This window comes from Stigmatopora argus, chromosome 2 (genome assembly GCF_051989625.1).
Source record: "Stigmatopora argus isolate UIUO_Sarg chromosome 2, RoL_Sarg_1.0, whole genome shotgun sequence".
Lineage (NCBI taxonomy): Eukaryota > Metazoa > Chordata > Actinopteri > Syngnathiformes > Syngnathidae > Stigmatopora > Stigmatopora argus.
Genome location: NC_135388.1, coordinates 11,960,989 through 11,986,774, shown reverse-complemented (window position 1 = coordinate 11,986,774; position 25,786 = coordinate 11,960,989). Strand labels below are relative to the sequence as shown.

At 38.4% G+C, this 25,786-nt stretch overlaps 1 protein-coding gene across 3 annotated transcripts in view; it reads left to right on the top strand.

Moving 5' to 3' along the window:
* The first annotated feature begins 320 nt into the window (after positions 1-320).
* The window catches only part of LOC144090757 (uncharacterized), a 151,258-nt gene continuing 125,792 nt past the window's right edge, over positions 321-25,786 (top strand). For all 3 annotated transcript variants that reach the window (XM_077622671.1, XM_077622654.1, XM_077622661.1), the window contains exons 1-2: positions 321-412; positions 674-728. The gene's annotated coding sequence lies outside the window, so the exon portion shown is untranslated. The remainder of the gene's footprint in view (positions 413-673; positions 729-25,786) is intronic.

Genomic DNA, 25,786 nt, shown 5'->3' with positions numbered 1-25,786 from the left:
AAACGGACCTCAAATTTAGGCGTCATTTGTTTATTATTATTTTTGGGGGAAGTGGGGGGTGATAGAAATTATGATAATTTGGGGGAAAAAATCAGTTGTTATTGCTAGTCTTTATTTCGAAAAAAAAAATCAGAAATATGTATTCTGATTTTGGGTCACCCTGCATGTAGATTTATATATGTTTAAGATTTTTATATGTGAAGTGCTCATCGTGCTCCATTTTAAAACTACTAACTGGTTGTATTTTTTTTCCATCCAGATAATGCCTAACATATTGTAGGAAAATTCCCTATTTTATGAGCGACCACTTGAATGTAGCATTTGACCTGGCAACGCCTCATAATGCTGCAATCCCGTATTGTGCCTTTCTCTTTTCACCAGCAGACTGCAGTGCAGACGCGTGTATAAAACAGTTGAGTCCCAATCTGTGTTCAGATTTCAAGTATTTTGTTTTATCCAAAACGCATGGATGTTTTTAGAAGATAAGAACGAATTTTAATGCAGAAATGTTTTATTGTGTTGTATAATGTGAGTATCGTATCTAGTGCTATAGGAAAGTATTTCTCCAAAGTTTAGACAGGGGATGGGAATCACTAATACAGTTTTCAGTCTTAGATCGTGTGTTGTGTAAAGTTTAAATAATCTAATCCATTTTTTTTTTCTGTCGTGGCAGGAAGACTCGCAAAGACACGTTGCTGCTGGCCACGCTGACCCAATGCGGACGTAAGGTAGGGCGTCTTTCCACGTCATTTACAAACGTCATTTTTGGAAGAATTTCCGCCAGCGAGTTTCCAGGTGCTCCCCGGAACACTTTTTTTCTGTCGTGACGGGAGTTATAAAACATCCACCCATCCATAAATCACGCTTTATCTATTCTATAATCCTTATAAAGTGTGATTTATGGATGGATCTGTGGGTGAATGTGTGTGCGCCTGGAAAATAGCTGGTGGAAATTTTTATGGTGGCCACAAACGGCTGTCGGATCCTAATAGACGAGTGATTGAATTTCTTTACCTTCTCTTAGTGTGTAAACTCAAACTTTGAGCATTTGCAAGGATTATCGATGAGTATGCCTGACCAGAAATATGTTAACTTTATGCCCTCTTGTGGTAGTTTTAAGCATTACACGCTGCTGATTTGAAAAAATCCATGCCTTCTTCAGTGCTTCCGCTTAGTCATTTCCGCTTGAGTTGTTAGCGCGTCGGCCTCACAGCTCTGGGGGTCCTGGGTTCAAATCCAAGTCATGTCCATCTGTGTGGAGTTTGCATGTTCTCCCCGGACCTGCGTGGGTTTCCTCCGGGTACTCCGGTTTCCTACCACATTCCGAAAACATGCATGGTAGGCTGATTGAACACTCTAAATTGCTCCTAGGTATGGGTTTGAGTGTGCATGGTTGTCCGTGTCCTTGTGCCCTGCGATCGTCTGGCCACCGATTCGGGGTATCCCCATCTTCTGGCCCGGAGTCTGCTAGGATAGGCTCCAGCACCCCCCGCGACCCTAATGAGGATAATAGCACTGCTATGTTGTGAGTTTTTATTTTCGTCATATTTTCACTTTGGTTTTCAAAGTTTTAACAAAATTAATACCTAGACGTTGCTTAAATAGGTAAAATTTGTCATCCTTTCTTTTGAAATTGACTGTCAGTTTTCCTTACTTTTTCCTAAAAGGCATACTCCTGCTTCTGTAAACCTGTACATAATTTTATACACATTTGCTGTGCTGTGAGTGTAACTGAAAATTTATTTTCTCATCTAACCCATTTTCAAAAGAGATTTTTTTTTTGTCTTTTGGTCCTAAATTTAAAAAAGGCTACAATTATGAACACAATTTCACAAGCATGGTGACATTTTTCAAACATCCCAGGCATTTTCCAAATTGTGGACATTTTAAATATGTCTATTCTGGTTAGTCTTTCATTGAAGGTCAAAGGCACAAAGGTCAAGTAGGTTGGACCTAGGGGACTTATTAGCAAAGACCAAGGCAGAGGCGGTAACTCCCACATGCATATTTCAAAGAATACTTATCAAGTAAGGTGTTTGGAATACAGATAAAGGGGACAAAAACTTAAGAAGTATTTGCACTGATCTGCAAGTCACATTTTGATCACCTCCCCCATGTGAATATTTTTGTTTTGTTTGGTACTTTTCGCAATCGCTAAACCGCTCTTTGTGAGAATGGGGTACTACAAAATCAGTAAAGTGCAATCCATTTCAGTTTAATCTTTGAGAACTGTTGGGATTTTAACATTTTCCTAAAGTGCAACACAAGCATTCTAATCATTTATTGAGTGCCGTGATTCACTGCCTCATTTTGGTGACCGCTAAGGCCTACTATTTCTACTTCACATTTTTTTTGTGTTAATCATTATAGTGGCATTTTTTAAAATACATAATTGACATTTTATTGAGAGCAACTCCCTCTCAGGGACAGTGGGCACTACTGTGAACATCTATTCAAAAGTTTTCATTCACTTAGACTTATTTCCAGGACACAGAGGATGGGTAGTGGTCGTTAGGAAAAGAGGGAAATGGATGTTGAAAACACCTATTGACAAAATATACATCCAATCCATTTGAACTGGGTGGGGCTGGAAGTGATCGATGGTCTATTGCATCAATGGCAGGCAAAGAGTTGAGATATATTAAATGAAACGCCTAAAAAATGAATAAATAAATTCTCTATTGCAATATAATCACAGCTACACTTTTTAAATTTTTCTTTCTTCTTTTTTTGCTTACAATTTATTGCACTTTGTTTTCATTTATTCTTTAAGCTTAGAGTAATTATTTTTTTAAATTTCATTTTGAATTATTTTTTTATTACTCACAACTTTTTTTCTTTTTAAATTTGCATTTTCTCCCCTTTATTACTATTCAAATATTTTGCCCCTTAAAAGTTATCCTTCAATAATTTTTTTATATTGAACATTATTTAGATTTTTTTTAAATAACTCATTGCACATTATATATGTGGGCAACACGAATACGACAATTGGATGACAAATGGGGGGGGCAACAAAATATTGCCCCGAGGGTGTATGTATAGAATTTTGAGGAAAAAAAATACAATTCATGCATGAAAGAGTTAAGAGAAGTGAAAACAGCAAAAAAAATCAAGTCTAATGATGTTCCAGTTCTAACAAAGTACAGAAAATTATTCCTGAAAAGCTGTTTTTACAACAGACGCAGATTTTAACGCTTGACTTTAAATATCTAAAAGTAATAGCAGTGTATTTGGATATTTTACACCCAAAAATATACAATCACAAGGTAAGAGTAAATGTCTTCCCATTCTTTTGCATGATTGAAACGTGAGTGCCTTAACTCAGGTAAAAAGAATTAGGCTATTAGTGCTTACAGAGTAGGTGTCCATAGAAATAAAAAGCAACCCACTTATCCACAATGCATTTAGGTGGTGTAGCAAATAACTGAATCATCTTCTGACATGATGATTTTCTGTATTATAAACTCCAAATATAAATCAATATTGTACTCGTCAAGGTGGCTGCAGGGCTGGTTTTGACATAGACAGCCCATTACAGCAAAGTGTTGGAACAAGGAGGATGTTCAACTCTATTGATGTCTTTTTCTGCAGTGAAGCGGGATTTCATTTCGCTCAAGCAATGGTTGCTGACCATTTTAATCTTGGACCATGAACTGGTGACCTTCACGTGACAGCTTCATTTTCTGACCAAAAGCAGACGGACAGGCCAGGGCTCTATAGTAACTGATTTATAATCTGCTAGAATAACAAAACAATTTTTACAAGTTGCCAACGTGGAGTGCTTTCTTTGATTTTCTATCAAAATGTGAGTTTGGGCCTTAGTGTTCTGAAAGAAAAAGCACAAATACTTTTGTGTGAAAGAAATCCTTGAGAAAACTGAAGGCAAGTCATTTATTTAGAAAGGGTCCAAATCGGGGGTAAAAGGATCGTGTTTTTAAAATGTATTTAGTGTAAAGTATTAACTAGAATTAAATGTCATTGAATGAGTTAGAAGCTACAAGCAACAAAAAGAATCCACATTGGAGATGTGTTCTCGCTTTTACATGAACATTGCAAGACAAATTATTGTAAAATGTGCTTGGGCTAGCAAATTAAGTCGTGAAATTAAAAAAAAGTGTTCAACCTTCTTACAAGCCAAGGGAACATAAACCTGATTGACTTATTTTATTTTTATACAAGGTAAAACGGCTATATTTATAGAATGCATTTGTATTAAAACACAAAGTCTGAGTTTAAAAAAGATGCAATAGTAATGAAAATTCAGTCATAGCTTGGCATGGATAAATTATTATTATTGGCCATGCCATACTGTCACTATAAGCTTTTAATCCGAGGAAACAAATATGCATTTGTGTGCCCTCTGTGGGTGAATGGATTATAGATTATCGCTGCCAGGCAGCATATGATGCCAATAGAGATTATTGCTGTATGTTGAATAACGTAGATACCACTGTTTGGGAACATTTGGGAACAGGAACAAGTCCAAAGTAAGTTGGTCATGCTGCAGTGTTTAACACGCAAATTTTCATTGGTTCCCTCTGATAAAATGTCAGTCATTTCCCAGTTGTAACCTTTATTTTGGAAACAAACTGGCTAAAAAAATATTTGCACTCTGCTCTTCTAAGTGGATTTTTCTAGACCTAATTAAGAATGAAAAATTGGTGCTTTCTTTAAGTCATGCTGCCATTTATAGAGTTGTTTTTGGCAATCATTTTTTAGGCTTTATGTCTATGTTTTGTTTCATTCATCTCTAGTTGTGACCGTTTTAGCCTAGTTTTGGTCAACAAAAACCTAATTCAATCTCCCCTTTGTCACATTTTAGCCCGGGGCGGCATGGTGGAAGAGTGGTTAGCACATCTGCCAAATTGTTCTGCCTTCTTGTGTGGAGTTTGGATGTTCTCCTTGTGCCTGCGTGTTTTTTTTTCTGGCTACTCCGATTTCCTCCCGCATTCCAAAAAAATGCATCCTATGCTGATTAATCACTCAAATTGTCTGTGGGTGAATGGTTATTAGTCTCCCTGTGCCCTGCAATTAGCTAGCAACTGCTCATTCTTTGGTCGGGATAGGCTCCGGCACCTCCTGATCCTTGTGAGGATAGGCGACTTGGAAAATGTATGAATATTTTTTTTCACGTACAAATATGTGTATATTGCCTGTCTCTATGTGTTGCTGCACTACTTGTGTTGAAATATACATTATGTTGCTTATTTTATGGAGTATTCTAATAGAATATAAAGTAGGGCTTGAAAGGTTGTTCAGAATATTTGCTTCCAGTCTTTTCGAAAAATGGCCCTCAAAGAGTTAAGTTCTTTTCGAACAAAACATGAGTGCTCCCACATACGAGTGCATGGTTATGGAATGAATTTAATTGGTATACTCATTTTTCTCCACAAGTGCAACATTTTCAATGTAGCACGCAAATTCAGAGTATTGAAAGCCTGTTTTGTCCCAATAGTGTCATTCTGCAGGTGCATGCCAAGCACTCAACACATTGTGTACCATATTGTTAATACCAGTTCTTGCCCTGTAGCTATTTACCATGCCTCTTTCCTATCAAGCCTTTAATTACTTAATTATTCTTCATTGGGCTCGATTAAAAGACATTAGACCGCGCTGCTTAAAAAAAAAAAAAAAATCAACCATTGCTGCGACTAAACAAAGCACAGGAGAGTCAATTGCAGCCTGCGCTCTATTGCCCGTCTGCTCAGAATAAATGTGATTGTGTTATTCTCGGGTTCAAAGTCTGATTATTATGCTAAAAGCAAAATATAAGATTGACTTTTCGCTCAAAACGCTCAGGCACCTCCAGTAGAGAATAAATTCACATATGTGGCAATCAGCGCAGTGAGGGCACTCTTCCCCAAACAAAATGACATTTTAGAAAAAAGAAATGGTTTTCTTTCCCTCTTCATGCAAGTGATTTGTTGTGCAATGTCACCTTACTCAACAGTAGCGGATCAGGTTTACATCATTACACACCGCCCCTCCTCGCCATGCCTCTATCTAAATCAGCCAATTTATTTCCAAATTGCATGTCGAGTGTAGGTGCAAGGGCTTATGGAACTATATTAAATCAATATACTCCTTTGGTCTATATTTTGAGGGTGCTTTAATTTTTTTCCTCTTTCTGATGATATTGAGAGTCATGAAGGACACGCTGTCACAAATATGAACCTCGTATATTGATGGGAAAAAGTGTAGTTGCAAAAAGTGAATGAGGTGGATTAATGGGCTAAAGAAATGCTTTACGGTATCCAGACCTTGACAATTTTTTTTTTTACTTGTAGGCTTGCCTGTCAGCACTCTGCACTTTCTCTGTAATTTATGAGCATCGGCAGCATGCAGCCTGTCACCGAGGAATGCCATTTAAATTTGTCTTGCCTTAGTGGACAATCAGGAATCAAAACCAAAGTCACATTATGTTTGTCTTGCCTTAGTGGACAATCGGGAATAAAAACCAAAGTCACATTAAGTTTGTCTTTTGTGGCAAAATTAGTATATATAAAAGTTATAAGGTCCAACGGCACAATTTAAACCTTCCTGCCCAAAATAGGAACACATACACAATCTAATTCATAATGATTGGCTTTGAAAATTGGGACTATCATTGGACATTCTTTCATTTTCCATAGCGAAAGTGCTTAGTCTCACAAGGGACTGAGGGGTGCTGGAGCCAAAGAACGAAATAATTGTCTACTTACTTTAATAAGCAATTTCCTTCACAGCAATAAATACATTTTAAAATGTGAAGGCTGGCACTGATGATCAACCATTATAAATAAATTCAACATCTATTGCCAAAAATGGCAGCAAGTGAGTTAAAACTCATGCAGTAAAATATTTTTTTTACTGTATTGGCCTTCCTGTATTATTGTTTACACAAAAGTCAATTAAGGCATTTTAAATAATACCAAACGCAGTGGCGGTCCGTGCATTTTCTCGTAGCGCCTTCAACAGGTAAAATCCACTTCCTACCAGCATTTAATGATTAAATACAAATACTGGAGCTTTTCAGACATTACAACCGGGCCGGGGGGTGATTTTCCCGGGAAAAGACAGCGATGAACGTCAATGGCGTACCGGCAAACATTGCGCGAAAATGGGGTAACATCCAGCCGAAAACAGAATTTATTGATTAAATACAAATACTGGAGCTTTTTAGACATCAGAACCGGGCCTGGAGTATCATTTCCCCGGGAAAAAGACAGCGATGAACGTCGATACGTCCATATATGTCCATACGGAAAACGTCAAAAATTGCACTAAAATGGGGTAAAATCCACTTCCTAGCAGCATTTAGTGATTAAATACAAACACTGGAGCTTAAATACAAACACTGGAGGTTTTCAGATATCAGAACTTGGCCCACAATTGAAATATTATTTAGGAATATAGCCATATTTTACTCACCAAAAATCCTTTTTAACTGTACACAATATCCATCCTCCTTTCTTTCTTCCTTCTTTTCTATCGCTATCGAAGCTAATGCTGAAAGTCGAGCCTGTCCTGTCGTATATCTGGCATAGTCCGTCTTGAAAATGGCTTTAAATCAACACAACAATATATTTGCTTGTGCAGCCTGCTCCAAATACAGTTTGGTAGCTCTGGCTAATGAATAGCTTCATAGTTGGTGAAAGCGATGACGTATCCCTACGCCTGCGACAAGGCAATGATGTATCCATACACCTGCGACAATGCATTGATGTGTTGCCAACTCAAAATCTGATTGGATAAAGCAACAGTCTTATCGACACTTGTTTAAAGCGGCAGAGCCCGCAGAACTGATTGTGAAGGCTTTGAGGCAGATTTCTGACCCTGGCAACAAATAATGGCTAAAATGTGATTGGTTAAATGCTTCAATATGAAAACACACATCTGGAAGCAGTGCAACCAGGGGGAAAGGAAGCTAACAGACAATTTGGAATTATTTAATAAGTATTGATGGACAAAATATAATATATGATTCAGATATTTCTTAGGCCAGTAGAGAAGGCCTTGATGGCCCTGACGGCCCACCACTGACCAAACGTGTGTGTGTTTCAATCAAATGTGTTCATGACCTTTTGAGCAAAATCTTGTAAAATAGTACCGACATCCATGGCAAGCAGTCCAAATTGTATTCCTCCATCCACATGATTGCGGTGAGTTTGTTGACTCTTTCCAATCATGTTTGCCATTTGACTCACACGTCACATACTGTATCTTTGACGAAACATACTGTTTGTTTCCATATGTTGTGATTATTGTTACCATGGCCACTGAGACCGCCAATGAGGAGATGTGTGTTGCAAGGGTTGATGAAAATTGGCAGTGTCTAAGGGTGTGCTGTGTCCAAAAACATATGATTCAGTCCATCCTTGCCACAGTTTATTTGATGTGTTCTTCTGTGTCTTTGACCCTTTTAAATTTGCCAACACAAATAGACTTGGATCCATTTGGAGTTTTTTTTTCTCGCAAAAGTCGTTGTGTTCCATTCTGAAACGCAACGTGTTTCCCCACGTGCGTTCACGGCACCTTGAATGTCCTTAACCAGCACTAACACGAGATAATGATGGTGCTCGACAAAGAAGAGAGATTGGTTTTGAATTATTAACAAGTTAACTTTGTAGTGGCGGCACTTTGTCCCAGAGGACAAACATCCCCAAATGTTTGCAAAATATAATTAAGCCGCGGCATCTTTAAATGTCATTGCCGCCTGTGCCATGTTTCAAATTGTTCTGCATCAACAGAATTTAACGAGATGGCTAAGGAATCCATTTCCTGCAAGCATGTGATAAGCTGCACATACAGTGGAGCACTTTCATTGATTGCCAAAATAAAGCATTTTGTATGCAAATGGGGGAATGGAGTGGCTAAGCTGATTCAGCCTCATGGACACCAAATAATGGTCTTTACAATTAATACTTTTACATGCTATCCATTGAAAAATTCATCTTTCATTTAATGGCTGCGAAACATTTACACGTGCCCAGAAAAGAGGGCAAAATGCAACGCGTTCCAACGGATTAATACGGGAGCCAACAAACAAATAAAGCTATGCATCTCTCCCTCCCCCGGAGTGCCGTCCCTCCGTTGTCGTCTCATGCTCCTGCACATTTTGGATTAACAGATAATCTTTGAACATGAAGGAAGGTCTGCTAACCCTGAGGGGGTGCCGTGTAGTGAGTGAAAGGGAGCACAGGATTGGAGGCAGTCTTGCATTGTTTGGGCGTAATGTGCTTGTCTTGCGCTTGTAAACATGCAGCGCTTTTTGTTCAGCTGATACGACCTTAAATAGCCCCGCTCCAGGTTGTGTTGCCGGAATCAACGGATAAGGGCCAGAGGGTCAGGGATGGGCTCGATTAACGCTTTCCATTTGGCATCCAAGAAATATTCAAATTCTCAAAACGATGAACCTAATTACGAGAATTTTTTTAAACCTGTGATGGTACGAAAACTCAAAATTCAGTTGACAATCAGGTTCAAGTGAGTAGTTGACTAGCAATTAGATTTAGTAGATGTACCCCCAAATGACTGGTATTCATGCTCTTTATTAAAATATTGTTTGCATGCTAATTTGAATGTTTGGGATTTGTTGACACATTTTCTATGTAAAGAGGATTTTTTTCTCCTCGCTAGGATTTTTGTCTTTAACAGACCTTGACACCGATGGTTTTCCAAATTGAATTTGCAACCGGAGACATTACTAATGCATCTGAAAATTCATTCTGGTGCTCCAACCCTGCAATCCGAGTGATTATTTTAATAAATTAACTAAGCTTGTTGAAGGTTTGTATGATTGTAATAGTTATAGACAATAGCAGAGTTCTCGTCATTCATTCATGGGCTGTAATATGGATGCGTTAGTTTTATTTGTTCAGCATATTTTCCTTGTGGCACTTTGATAGAGTGGATGTATCCTTCAAAGGCTTGTTGAACATCCTTCTGGCTGCTTCTGTCTGAAAGTTTGTTCTCCCAAAAATGGGATAATTTTTCTCCAGGGAGCACAGACTGCGGAAGCATCATAATGAAAGCTTGTCGGATCTAAAAACATTTCTGTTCCAATTTTAAAACTCGGAATAGTTAAGTCAACGTCTGGTTCTTAGATCAGAGGTTCTCAACCCGACTTTTCGGTTGCAGCGACTCCTTACTGAGGTGAAAGGAATACATTTCTTCAACTAACAACAGATCTGTAAACAGATTGGAACTAGTTTACAAAAGCGGTCTGTGTCACCAACTCTGCAAATTGGTCGCTTTTATTGAGCGAATTTTTCGTTCGCTATGGAAGCACTGACTTTGATGGAATGGCGATGTGCCTATAGCATTCATCAATAAATAGGTATTTAAAAAAAAATCCAATTAAAATAGCAATTATTATGAGGAGGTGTGTTACCGCACAACACCGTGATTGCAATATTACAGATAGTGATTAATAAATAATTGTGTTTGGTAAGTTGTTGTTTTTTCTATGAAGAAGTGATATTGGTGATTGAAAGATTCTGACCGGCTAATTAAATATTGACTTCTTGTAAATCATTTTTCTGGACCCAGTGTTTTTGATTGCTTGACTTCAGATGAGTACTAAACATTAATAAATTTGGGCCAATTTCCTTTTAGTTTTAAAGCCTTACCATTTTTTTCACAGTTCCCTTGATGAACTGACCTTTTCCATGGCACCTTTCAACCTTTCCAATAACTCATAATGTAAATTATATACAGTATTAATTTGAAGTGAGCTCCATACATTTCCCGGCATTGACAATTCCCATGTTATTCAGATTAAGCAGACATTTCTCTTACTGGAGTTAAAACTGAAAGAAAACTAAACAAATGTTTTGCTATAAAGTGAAAGCTTGTTTCAGGATTGTCCATTTGTCCCATTACTTTGGAGCCCATAACTCATTCGTTGCCATTGACAATGTCCAATCAATTTTTACAATGGCAGTGAATGAAGACTGCCTACCCTGACAGTTAAAGTGGATTGCATGTTGAATGAGTTCAAAAGTGTTTTGCATACGTACTGTTGTCCGGTGTCCATTGTTTCAGTTCAGGTTCCTCGTGGTGGTGTCTTGTAGAAGTCAACAGTGCAAGAGAACACCAAGAATAATGATGATTCTCTGATCAGGTGTGTGAGAGCTGGGAGGAGGACAAAATCCCCCTTCTGCTGCCCAGGCTCGAATTTTGTGCTTGAGAAGTGTTTAACTTCCCTCAGTGGGGAGTCTGGTCTGTTCCCATCGCTCACAGGTTTAGAGAACGGGCCTGTGAAGGGTGGGATTGGTTGTTTGCGTCTAGAAGAGTGGCTAAGGGATCAATAGGATAGCAGCCGGCCTGTTAGACAGAAGTAAAGCTAAGGTAGAAAAGAGTGAGATAGTGAGCGCTGGAGCTATCTGAGCAGGAATTATCCATGACACCTGGGCTCTCAAGCAGCAACTTTTAAGCGCATGATTTGGGATCAGCTCTTTTGCAGGACGGCACATTCAGCAGATTCAATTGCAAGCATTCTGCTCTGTTTGCTAGGTCCTCTTGAAAAAAACACAAACAAAAAAACAAAAACAAAAATAACACACACAAAAAAGAAAAATCTATGTTATTTGTTTGGAAGGCTCTCTCTGTTAAATCCGTATGCTTACATCGTTCCAGATAGGTGAATTCAATTCTGTTTTGTTCCATCTTAAGTTTCACTTAGTTGTCAAAGAGACGTGAGAACTAAATCTCCTCCCAGTCATTGAGTCCGGCCCATGTGTTTTTCTGCACCAATGAGTTGAAAAATGTTCTTCCCTTCGAGTGAAAACGTATGATATCAAATAATCTCCTTTTGCAGGTAGAGGAGTGTCAATAAAATAAATACGGCTGAGAACAAATGCGCCGTCACTTATCTCTTTCCAATCGGCTGCTTCAAACAGACAAACAGCATCCATTTTGCTTGAGAAAGCCAGGATGAGATGAACATGCTGGCTTACAAAAGCTTGGCAATTATTTATTGTAGATCTAATGATTGATACCAGAGTTGGAGCATGTTGTCAGGGAATAACGATGTCTCGGTTTATCTTCCAAACCGAGGCCTATTAATCCAGTGTTATGGAAAAATGCTGATAAAAATGTACCGAGCATTGTAGAAAGTGGCATCAATTTGCACTTTGACAGTCAGGGAATATAGATTTCTTTACAGATTGCTTTATTTGCCCCAAATCACGGAGTGGTTTAAGATGTTCCAGTTTGAACTTTGTTTTCAATCTCGACAAAGGCTTAGGGATCGTCCCAGTTTTGGCTTCATCTGCAAATTTCGATGCTGTCATTTCCTACACAATTGGGTACGCGTGAGTGATCATGCTGGCTAATGCAAAAAGTTCATTAAAGGAGTGCCTGGTATGGTAAATCTTTGCATAGGATCTTAGGCAGAGTCCAAAGACATTTTGCCAGTTTTCTGTCATTAGACATGGTGTAGAGATTGATCAGCTTTGTTATCTTCTCTTAAAGGATTTTAATGAAGAGAAGAACAATTGTGCCATGTGAAATTAATGTGCATTGATGAAATAAATAATTAGGCCTTCGGGGGAAAAAACGAATCAGCGATTAATTAATATGAGAGCAATCATGAATATGCACAGTGTTTAATTTAAAGTCAACAGACCCATGTTTAAATGACACATTTTGTGATATAAAATCTGAGACTAAGACATACCATTACACTCGTGCGGCCACTAAAAGCTTGCCTTGCTGTTAGAATTTGCCCATATTTGTTAGCATTTATTAGTGTATGTGGGAGTGCTGAAAGGTGAGTTAAATGACTTAAAACCATTCATGTAACAAAAACGGGTTAGGGAATTTAGAGTGTTCAAATTGCTCTACGGCTGACTGGCGACCAGTCTAGGGTGTAGTCTGCCTTTCGCCCAAAAGTCAGTTTGGTTATGCTCCAGCAACCCCCGCAACCCTTTCAAGGATGCGCGGTATGGAAGATGAATGAAAGAATGAATGGATGCGAGTGTGAATGGTTGTTTGTCTCCTTGTGCCCTGCGATTGGCTGGCAACCAATTCAGGGTGTCCCCCGCCTCTGGCCTGGAGTCAGCTGGGATAGGCTCCAGCACCCCCTTTAATGAGCATAAAGTGGTTCAGAAAATGAATGAATGAATGAATAACAATATTCTCACTTGTGTATTGGATTCAGTCTTAGAAATGTATACTTTAGTGACAAATACTGTTTGTGACGGCCAGAATGCTTTGAAACAAACACTGCCTTTGACATGTTTTATTTAGTCCAGGAAGTAAATAGGGTAAAGATTCAAGAAGGCTTGGCTTTCGGACATCCCTCCATCACACATATACTTGTTGAATAAAACACCTAACCTGCAGCACAAGCCAAAAGCAACAAGAGGTTCGTTTGCAGAGACGAAGCCCCTCTCCGCCCCTGCGACACCCGCGAGAGTTTAGCCTTGATGCTTTTAACACCGTCCCCCAAAACCTGCGTTGACAAGTTATCTGTGACCTGTGGTGAGAGCAGAAATAGCTGCGGTGAAAATCAATCTTTGCCTCTCCTCTTGCCTTGAATACCAGCAGAGCAAACAAACAGGGCTAAACAATACAATATATAGCACATATCAATTACACTAAATGCCTCAGTATCTATACTTCACCGTCGCAGGCACCAAGCGGCTACAAGGCGCACACGCTGCTGTAAGACGATAATAGTGCTGCATTGTTCCTCACCATCTGGTGCTGTGATAAGGCCTGCCTGCGCATACTTGATAATGAGAACAGGCAAAGGAGAAACTGAGTGTTAAACATTTCCTTGGCCCATGAAAAAGGTTCCATTAAGTCCACTGACCCCAATTGAATATTAATGAGCTAATTAACGGATTTATTGTTGTGCACAATTCCTGGAGGGGCAATTTTTTTTTCAAGTGCTATTATTTTTTTTCTAATTATTTTCTGTACTTTTTATAATTGAATCTTTGTAGCTGCCAGCATCCTGTTTGTGCCCTGGTGATGAGGGAAAAATGTTTTTGGATTCCCTAATTTCTTCTTTTAGCTGGACTGCAAAATGTTATTTGGAATCATTTGGAGTGTCTGCATCAGCGTCACGCAACTTTCAAAAGGCGGACGATGTCGCTCGTCATCGTGAGGGAAATGCAAGCAAATAAGGCGCGGTGTTGGATTACAAAAGTGCAATTACTTGGGTTAGTGCAGACTACGTAGCATGCAGGGTTTGACAAAGGTTTAACCGACTGTCGACAGCTGGTGTTGATAGATAGCATAATCAGCTGATTTAAAGGACGCACTGAAGCAGTCCTTAGTGGACAGCTGGGGAGCACATCCAGCCACTGCCAACCTTTGGTCTACGTTTGGCCCAAGACAACACTTTCAACCCATTATAGTGCAATGACTATTTTTGGTCATTTAAAAAAAATAAATAAATCCCATAAAGACCTGGCGTGCACATATGCGAACAACCCCCTTTGGCTCTTGCCATTCAACATGACCCATAAAATGTATAAAAACAGAAATACACTATGGTTATGGCTCCCAGTAACACTCTAAAGAATTTTGGGCTTTTTATGTATTATTTAATAGTTCTCAACTCATTGCAAACCATTGGCAAAAACAGACATTCAATTCTTTTAAATTGAGAGGACTCACCGAGAATGTCTTTCCCAGACAAAAATGGATAGGACTCCTGGTGTCGTCAATGGCAGTCACTGAATTAAATGGGTGCCCTAAATGTTCAGTGCCTTTCTTGCCTATTTTGTGCTTTTTACAGGAGGTTTTCGTGTAAAAGCATTTCAGGCTCAGGTGCCTTGAATCATGTCATCAACAACTTTTTAAATTACAAATTAAATAGCATGGTACACAGTGAGAATGAGGTGTTGATTTGATTTTTGCTTTTTCGCAGTTTCAGGAACACTTCAGCAGGGATGGGCAACCTTGGTGATTGTGGGGGACTGTGTTCATCGAGTATATCCCTGAAAGCTAGTGTGTTTACGTGCAGCCTCATGACCGACTCCCCAAAATGATTAAAGGAGAGTTTCAGTGAGCAACATGCTGTATTCATGTGCTTTTAAGTGCATAATGCATCTTTTTTTATAGCTGAACACGCTCACATTAATGAGATATACTTTTTTCCATCAGAAAAAACACAAATACATGCACACGAAAACAAACAGGCAGAGCAACTGCACAATGTGGCGTAATTGTCTGTAGTTTATATGTCAGGATACTTCTGCTGTGAGTGGATACATTTTAAAGGGAGTAATCTTGTCTTCTTATTTATAGAAATGTTGTTCTATGCTACAGAGCCTGCGTATTATTGTAGAATCCCAGGAATATCCCAGGTATATATATTTACCTAGCAATATATATATATATATATATATATATATATATATATATATATATATATATATATATATATATATATATATATATATATATAATGAGTTTATATGACGCTGGTGCCTCTTTATCCACATGGAACCCAAAACAATCTTAAAATCACCACTTTCTCGTGATTAATTTTCCAGTATAACTTAGAGTAATGAACCAATTTCTCAATTGTATGGAAATTTGTTCTCATTACAATAATTTTGCCCGATGCACTCACCAGGCAATATTAAGAGGAAGGCCCTACAGACATAGGCTGCGTTATTGTGCTATACATCACAAAGCGCATTAGGCTAATAAAAGCTGTCAACAGTGAGGCCAAAAAGTTTTCTTTTTTTTCTGCACAGTCCTCTAGGTTCATATGTCCCTTCCAAAAGACTGTCTATATGTTTTCTAGCAATGAAAGCCATTTCTCCTAATTTAATAGCCGACCGATGGAGGATGAATATTGGACCTATTTGTAACGGACACTGATGCCTGAGCAATTTTAGTAGTCAGCACAACTGAACTATTTATGAAGTCGAACTGAACATCTTGATCCACGGCGCAATTAGGGAAACCTTGCCAGCAGAAATGAGCAGTAACTGGAGATGGTAGCATAAATATACATAAAGAGAGTGAAAATCAAATCAGCTTCAGACTCCGTAATGTTGTCTTTGTAACAATTACGACAATTTGAATCCGATGCTCCATCTTTTACCCTAAATTAACTTTTTATATTATTTTAGGCAAATATGATAGATACATTTTGCCCACAAATTCCAAAACTACGATTTATTTAGACATGTGAAAGATACGGCTCTCCCGGGCAAAGAACATCTGCATTTGGGCGGCAAATGGATCGCCCATTTCGATACCAGGAACAAATGTGAAAGAGAGCTCAAAGGGTGCAAGGTAATAATTTAGGAAAGCATACAACGGAGTGAACGTGCGTCACTAAGAGCCTTCCTTTCACTGAGCTTCAAGGTGCCAAATGGAGCTCTGGAGATGCCTTGATGGCTCCTGCAACAATCAATTACAATACATTCACCACTCTGTCTTGGCACTAATAGCTCCTGTCTGTGCACATGGAGAAACATGGCGAGTAAATATACACTGTTTTCCTTTTAAATGTCTTATAATATGCATGGGGAACGCAGAGGCACACTAACATGGAGAGGTTGAGCATCAAAGCCCAAGAGCCAATTCAGGAGAGTTTCTCAGTCAAAGAATCGAGAATGGAACCGTTTGTGGCTTTCCTCCCATTATCCGGATTGAATTACTGTGTTTTACTTTTAAGAGCCATCTGTTCAGCTTTAAGTCATATTTCTAAATCTGTCATGTTGTGTGTAAAGAGCTTCTCTGATGGCCAGTAACAGTGTTGAGGCTTGAGTTAAAAGGGACATTCGGGGGGGTCGCTCTAATTGTGATGTGGAAATGTTCCTCAGTCAAGTCGTGTAGCTTCAGGTGAAGTCCTCGTTCAAAATCCAATTCCGCGATATATATTTACCTTATTCCCTGCCAGTGATGGCCATGGATATCCTATCAGTGATTGTTCACTGCCACTAACCCGAACACCAACCCTCCCCGTTGAAATGGATTAAACTTAGCCGTAGTCAATGGCAGAAAATGAGTTAACTAGTGATATTTGTGGTCATTTGCTATATAAACGTGGACTAGTCAATTTGACTGCGAGTGGACCATACAGTCTCCCCTTGATTATCGTGACTTCACTTTGTTGCGATTTTTTTCTAATATTAATTATTTTTAAAAAATGAGTTCATAAAAATGTGAAAATCCATGCTGAAACTAGCAAATATTAGGATTGGACACCTGATTTGTGCATTTTCTTTCTTTTCATGACTGAATGCTACATGAGATTGTAGATTTTCACCGAAGGTCCCAAAACTGTGTACCTTGGCAAAAAAAAGATGTAATAACTGAAAACATGGTTTCCATCCTAGTTTCTTCAAAATAGTTTTCCTTTGCTTAGAATACTTTTTGCACATTCTTGGCATCCTCTCTATGAGCTTCAAGAGGTAGACACCTGAAAATGTTTTCATTTCACAGGTATGCCAAATCTGGGTTAATTAATGGGATTTCTTTCTTTGTCCATGGGATTGGGGCCATCATTTATGTTGCATTGGATAAGTTATTTGTTGAGAATATTGACAATTTCAAGGATTTTTAGAAACAATGGAATTAATTGACAAAAACTCAACACCTAAGTAATTGCCTTTTTTTGCTTTGAATTCTACAATGAATCCGTGTGGAAAATATTGAACATAAGTAATGAAGGTAATAGATTACATTGGATTGGATGGATGCATGACATTGCATTGATATTCACTTTGAACAATGTTGAAAAGAAATGCTGATTCAAAAAAAACAAAGCTAAAGGTTTGTTGCTGATGATAGGTAATGGAATCACTGTTTTTTATTCTGACTTTACTAAGGCTAGTCTCTGTTTACATTTGTTTCTTAGTATGTTTTGATCGCATTAGAGACTGCATACATTTTAGGTCTGGAACTGTTTGTATGTATCTACTGTGTCTATAGCCAGAAAACAAGGAAATAAAATTCCTTGAATGAGAGTTGGGGGGGAAGCAAATTACAGCTGGACAGGAAGGGGTTGTTGGGAAATGGCGCAATAGAAATAAATGGACTTGACTCTATTTAAACTCCATGACAGATAATTACATCTTCTTGGCTTTATCACTGATGGCGTAATGATACAAAGCCGTTCATCTCAGGGACATGCGTTCCCATGGAAGCTTACTCCTTTTTCCGTTCAAACGGCAAAGAATACATTGATGTGTAGATAGCAGGAGAGAGAATGAGAGACACTAGAGTTGCTGAGCAAGATAAAGAATAGATGTGGTTGCCTCAAAGGATAAAGTATAAGATGAGGTCTCAGAAAAATGCAATAAGAGATTTTCATTCAAATGCTCCACAGAATTAATTACTTTGTTTCATCATGTATTAGTGCTAGATCTAAGACCTTTTACGTATTAATTAGATAACTGTCAGCTTATTGAAGTTGGATATGTGAAGACATCACAGTCTTTTATGATTGTACAAACATCAGCCCACCAAAGAACATCTGATGTCGCCATTGTGATGCCGGAGAACATCCGAACATTAGTCGACTTCAAAAAGCATTATTATTATTACTGCCAATTTTTGCCTTTGTAATTCTTCCACATTATTTCAATGATTCAACCCATTAAAATGTCAACATGAGACTCCATAAACTCCTCTCTTTTCACAAGACAATGTTTTACTTGCTCTGTCAGTTAAACACAATAACGGCGTTAACAAAAAACCTGTGAAATGTTCATCTATTTTGGCCTTTCCCACATCCCCTAGGTTTGGAATTCAAACAACCTGCCATCAGGTTACAAAATGTTTAGTCTTTTTTTTTCCAAGGGACCATTAAAGGCTCTGAGTTGAAATAATTGATAATTGATTTTCTGTCAATTATTTAGCTCTTTGCCCTTGAAAGTGTTAATTGAAGTACATACAGTACTATAAAAATATGAGAATATCCAATGAAAGTTGTTTTATTTGCCAATTGAACAGTTTATTAAATCCACAAACAATACGCCATTCATAATGATAATAATTGTAAAGTGAGCCGAATGAGCTGATCTGAAAACGAACAGATCTACTGTGTTAATATTGCGATGGCCAAAATGCAGGATCAAATCTTCATCTTTTTCCCAGTCAACCTTATGATATTAATCCTTGATGCTTCTCAAGTCAGGGCCACAAGTTAATACTAAGAAGGCTTTTAATTTAATCACAGCTTTCACCCATCAATTTCTTTCATATCATATTCTTTCCACTTTCCAATTTGCGATGTGGAATTCATGCGACAAAGGACAGAAAAATGTCTGGTCGATCTTGCCATCACAGCGTTGGAGGCACAAGCTTTTGAGGGACAAACCGTTTCCACGCTGGCAGAAAGGATCCCCTACAACCTCTTTGAGCCCAGCAGGCCTTACACTGTCACAGAGTCACACCAATGAAATGAATGGTCCGCAGACTACTCCATTATTTCTATATACCATCCTTCCACGGCAGACTAAAGGCCTATTATTTGAAGGACCGCGGCCATAGGAACTTATTACACGTGTGACCTTTTAAAGCCTTTCACTGTGATGGATCTCAGGTGAGAAATTACTGGAATCAATTTTTATCTGAAAGCTTGATGCTTGCTTACTGGCCCAGCCTTGTGTGAAAGAGGGACAAAAATGATTGAGGAAAGGAGGGTGAGAGACGTCCCCTTGACGAGTGGAAATGGGCAACATTTGAAGGTAACCCAAATGCCTTTGTATCTTTTGGTCCCAAATTAAAAGAGACTATAAAATGGATGGCTGGGGGCCGCGCTGTATAGTATTTCGCTTCATCAAGGTAGAAATATAAAGACAAAGGTTTACATCAAAGAGCGCCTCCCACTCTGTGAGCTATTGAATTTGTTAAAACACAGATGGCAGGCTGCCGCAATTAATTTATCATATATGAGGCAACCCTCACCTGTGAGCAAAGAGTAGACCAGTGCAACAAAAATATCATTTGCTACCAGAATAATTACTAATTGCAACCCTTGCTGAATGTGAACATTGTTAAATGTACAGTATTCCCTCAATTTTCGCTGTTAATCCATTCCATAACCACCCGTATTAAGTGAATTTCCGCGAAAACTCCAATTAAACCGTGGAAACATCTCAAGAACTGTGCGACCCTCATGAGAATTAGCGGAACGAAAAATGAATGAATGTATGAAGCATCTCAAGAATGAAATACAAGTCAAAATGAACAGCTGGTGATTTCTACTCATTGGATTTGGTTCATTATCCTTTATACATGTTTGGCTTTGCATCGTCGTGCACTGGCAGGCATTAGCTAGTCGATCAATGCGCGCTTGCATGCCGATCGATCAATAGGCATATAGTTTTACACATACGATCGTCCCCTCATTTGAATTAGTTTTGCTATGTACATGGAATTACAGCATTAAAAAAATAACAACAAATACGAGAGCAAAGTGTTTTTTAATGTACTTATAGTTGTATTGTGCCATATGTTTTGCAAAACAAGAGGTTATTACACCCACATCTCTTTCATGGTGGATACTAGAATGCCTTTTCAATTTTTCCGTTTGTCAATGTGGTTGAGAGCAGGAGCATGAACTGCAGCTGTGGACCTTTCCTTTTTTGGGTCCTTGACAAATGTCAAAGTCATACAGAAAACCACTTTATGCTGCATGTCCTTACATTTTGAACATTTCTTACCCTACTTGTGAGATTTTCAAGGCCTGTATTTAAACCTGAGATTTTCCCCTCAAATAGCACTGTTATCTCATCAATGGCATTATGGTATGTTTTTTGTTGTTGTTGTTGCAGATAATAATACTGCACAACACACAAAATAGTACAATAAAAATCCAGGGAATTTCTATTAAGGTGTCCTCCGTACACCCTGTAAACAAAAATTAAAAGGAATACATTTTTATATTGTGGCATTATTATAAAATTTAGCAAATGTTTCCTCTTAAAATAAAGATCCCCAGGCTAAATCAAATGTAGCCATTTTGGCTCACATCTTGTAAAAATGTCAATTATTGCAGTGCAGTCATTGCTGGGATGATTTTATGAACTTTAAAATAAATTGCACTCAGTTGAGCACACAGTCTTAACAATAAACATCCCAATTCAGTCATAAACCACCCACAGTTAATCATAATTATACTAGCCCCATAAAAATACCTTTAAATGCTCTGGATTTGTATCTCTATATTTGGTATTTTTCAAAGACTGTTTCCACCAGTCACATTAGGTACACCTGCACAATCCAATTACAAAATTAATTCCAAAACCTTTAGCAACATATATTTATACCTTTTGGAAACCGGAGTATTATCTTCTTTGTAATTGCAGACTTGTTTTCCATATATACCAATTTCTTATCGTTCAGGACAGAAGTGGGGTTGCAAGAATTAAGAAAGACTGCTACGCTTTAGTTTCATTGTTGGTGTAACCTCAATATACAGTCTATAAAATCACAAGATGCCACACAGTCGTAAAAAGGCTGTTATACAATACACGTCCTTTCCAGATCATCGCCAAATAAAAATGTGCTCACCTTCTATTTGCACCAAAGGAAGAAAATTAATGAAGTCCAATTTTATATTTCATTGGTGACTGCAATAAACACAATATAAGCTGTAAATAAGCTTTCGGGGGGGAAAAAGCTGATTACCAAAGCAATTTATTGTCGAGCTGAGCAGAAAAAGCATCGAAGTGAAGGGGGCCACATTCCAAATCTTCTCTCCCCAGAGCTTTTCTCTTAAGGTGTTATTAGCTGGCCTGCTTGCAGATGGGCCAATCAGATCAATTTAACTCTCTGAATGTTGCCCCACTAACAATATCAACCATTATACTGATAATAATAACCTCCCAGGCAAACACATCCCACGATACCCTGCTTTTCAATTGAATAAAGCCAAACAGTGTGTGCAGATATTTGCACATTCTAAGTTTCTCCCTGTCAAAAGGGACTTTTCACTCACAGAGAGCCAGATTATTTTTAAAGGGGGTCATACTTGATTAAGGTTTAAAAAAAGAAGGAATTTTTCGATGTGCTTACCTAAATTTTAAATGGTATCATAGGTATCAGAAAAATCTCTATAGTTTGTGTATTCCATGGTCACAAATTTGAGGAAAGTGAAATCAAACAAAACTTCTTATGGTGTTACTTGTGTCTACAAATTTCAGAGGGATAGTCTTAATCATGTTTGTCTGGTCTTTTTCCGCTTACATTCCAATTCCATCACCTTCAGGTGCTCTCTCAAAATATTCTGCATTGAAAACTGAAAGAGACACAGGAAGCACAAAACCCTATAACACAGGAGTGGGCAATTAGTCCATAAAGGGCAGGTTTTCAGTTGACCAAACAATACATTTTCGCCTATCCAGTGACTTAAAGTTAGTGGTTAAACTGTTAAACAATTGCAACAAAGACCAGGACCTACTCCATCCCTTTCTGGAATAATTCCCCACCTCTGCTCTAAATCCTTTCACAATAATATAATCTCCTGAACTATACAGTATTCATATTGATAGCTTTTCCATCTGATTTAACAGCCAACATTATATTTACACAAACTATTTTTTCTTTCAAACTTAATTAAAAAAAAAGACACTTCCTCAACTCGCAGACAATCACACTTATGTCAAATATTGTACTCCAAGGCCTTCTTGTGTCTGCTGTTCGTCCAACAGAGCGCAAATGGCAGTCACAGACAGTTTAATGAGTAAACTGACCCGATGCAATGGAATCGTTCTCAATTCACGGCAATTATGTGTGATCAATGTGTCTACGTTTTGAACCACATCACGTAAATTGCCTCTTGAATACTGTCAGCATCAGGAGCAATACTGGACATAACAATGCGCCTGTCATCAAAAATATGTTTAAACCAAACACAGTTACATGTTTGTTCCAATGTGATGGGACACGGCAGTGCTTTTAAAACCCAAATTTGCCCCAATAAGTAAGGTATGGAGGGATCAGCGAGTTAAAAAGGCTGCATACCGTTTTGGAATATAAATTGAGGCGGCGATGGCACGGGCGAAAATGCTATGTGGGGAATTTTCACACTTATATAATGTCAGAGAAGAAAACCAGTCACTTCTCATTTTGGTCACTTATCCCTCATTGTAAAGGTCGGTATATTTCATTGCTGGTGCCGCAGCTTAGGGGATACATTTCAAAGCAGCAAATAAAAATTGGCTAAACTTCCAAAATTAGCACTTCAAAGTCAAACATGATTTGAAGGCTTGGAAGTAGTGTGACTGTGAAAGTGTCCGTATGTGTGTGTTAGAGCGAGTGTACAGAGTTCAGCATTAGGCCTTAGAACCAATTTCGAGGCAAATTGGTTTCATTTAATAATGAGATCACAGAGTAAGCAACCCTCTTTCAGGGCAAGTTCATGCATCCGTCGCCAGTGATTTATGCATTACGCATTGCCGAGCACTGCCTTTTTTTAAAACATGATATGCCTCGGCTGTGCACATCACTTCTCTAAATTCACATTGTTTACCTGTGAGAAACTCAGATACATCAGCAGCAAAATATTTTCAGCTAGAATTCAGGATCTTACTTTTTAAATGTTCATTTCAGTTGTGTGGTGATATCAGTGTTAATCAAAGCCACATGCAACTAATTGCCCTCCACACTTGCTTGCACATTTCTCAAGCAGGCCCATTGGGCATCAGTGGAACATCTGTTGGAAGGTGTGAACATCAGTTTGTCCGAAAAATGTATATTTAACTGAACACAATGTGTAAGTCAAAACACATTTTATTTGTGTAAAGTATGCAGCGGCCCGGCGGCTTGAGTGATCAGCGTGTTGGCCTCACAGCTCTGGGGCCCTGGGTTCAAATCCAGGTCGGTCCACATGTGTGAAGTTTGTATGTTCTACCTGGGCCTGTGTGGGTTTTCTGTGGGTACTCCAGTTTCCTCCCACATTACAATAACATGCAATATAGGTATGAGTGTGAGAGTGAATGGTTGTATGTCTCCTCGTGCCTTGCAATCGGCTGGCCACCGATTCAGGGTGTCAGCTGGGATAGGCTCCAGCAACCCCCGTGACCCTAGTGAGGATAAAGCGGTTCAGAATGAATAGATAAATAGATAAAAGTATGCAATTTATTTAAAGGGGTTTACAGAATAGTGACCGTTTCACATTAACAGCAACCCGGTGTAAAAGGGTGTCAGGGCGGCACATTCATTGTGTATACAGGAGGCCCCTCCCAGTTAAAATGAATTGGTCGTCTATCACGTCAATGGCATCCAGTGAGTTAAATGAGTGCTCCGTAAGGACAAAATATATACAGTACCAAACTCATTTACCTCAACAAACAATAAAACCTTTCATGAAAATATTAACTATTCATTTTCCTTATTGAGAGACTTAAGGGCACAGAAAGGCTACTTCTTATTCTAGGTGCATCCTTTTTGAGCGCACGCTCCTGACATCTGTTCCCATGTCACCTGGAATGTCTGTCAAGAGAGATTAAACGCCACAATGATCGAGGCTGATAATGAGCAACAGGGATGAGCTCGTTTTTCTTTTCTTTCTTTCTTCTTTTTTTTTTAAAGACCCCCTGTGCAATATATGACACAAGCCCAGTCCGTTAAGCAGCTACCATAATGCAATCATCAAAAACACATAGTTTAAAGTTTTAAAAGTAAACTTTTTCTTAAAGTGTCATTCTTAAGAACTTATGCACCATGACAAGCAGTGTATTTCATGTAACTCTGCATGAGATGAGACCCAAGGCCATATCCAATCAATTCCCTTTACAGGGACCTTTTTGTTTTGGTGAATGCACCGTGTTTGTATTCACCAGGTAAGGTGCAAACGTTATTACGACGGCAAGGCCACCTATTGGTAACAATAACATCACTGTGCCTGCACAAGCTTTGTCTGTTTTTTTACGAACCCCAACAGCGATGCACTCCAAAAATGGTGGTCATACTGTGCTGAAAATGCCACAAAAACACTCTGTTTTACCATAATGTCAAATCTTCCATTGAATATTGGAGCCATGCTGAAAAAAACAAAAACATACAACGTTGTAATGTTACGAGATAAAAGTCAAGAAAAAGTCCCAACTGGATGAACAATTTCTAAATGGGGTTAAAGTTTTCAATTTATTTTTCAATCTTAACATTAAGTCACCAATATATGTGTCTTTGTGCCTGTAATATTGAGTTTCTAGTTGCTTTTTCTTGTCAGGGTGGACTTTTGCCACAGATTTTAACCCAAAAATTGAGGTTATGTGAAAAGTAGCAAAGTGGAAAGTGTGAATTAATTGCTGGGAACTGTGTTGCTATGTTCCCTCATTATTTTTTCCCTCCCAGAAAATGTGCAATCAGACTTATTGGGTGGCTGCTGATTGTTTTCCCCGTGTAAATCAATCCACAAATTGCAATTAAAATGTTCTCTTATGTGGTATAATGGATGTCTTCCTAATCCTTTATTTTAACACCTGCTTTTGGGAGTGAATTTTTAATGCATTTCTAATTAATGCTCTTTACACCCTTGATATATGTGTGAGGAAATTATATTGCTGTTTTGCAGCGCACTGGTAGAAAAGTCCCACTTGGATGAAAATGTGACAATTTCGAGCCTTTTTTGCTAGGTTAGACTGTGAATAAGGAAAAAAACATGAAAAAAGGTTTTAGAAATATTGCATTTTTTGAATAGTATAGGAAAATATGTATTCATCTCTCATAAGGCTTATCCTCACAAGGGTCATGGGTGGCAAAACTCACCTTTATCACTCCGTCCAATGCGTTTCCTATGGTAGTTCACTTCCAGACTGCTTTATACTCATTATCAGATGGCAATTACTAACCCATGAATCACCGAGAGCAA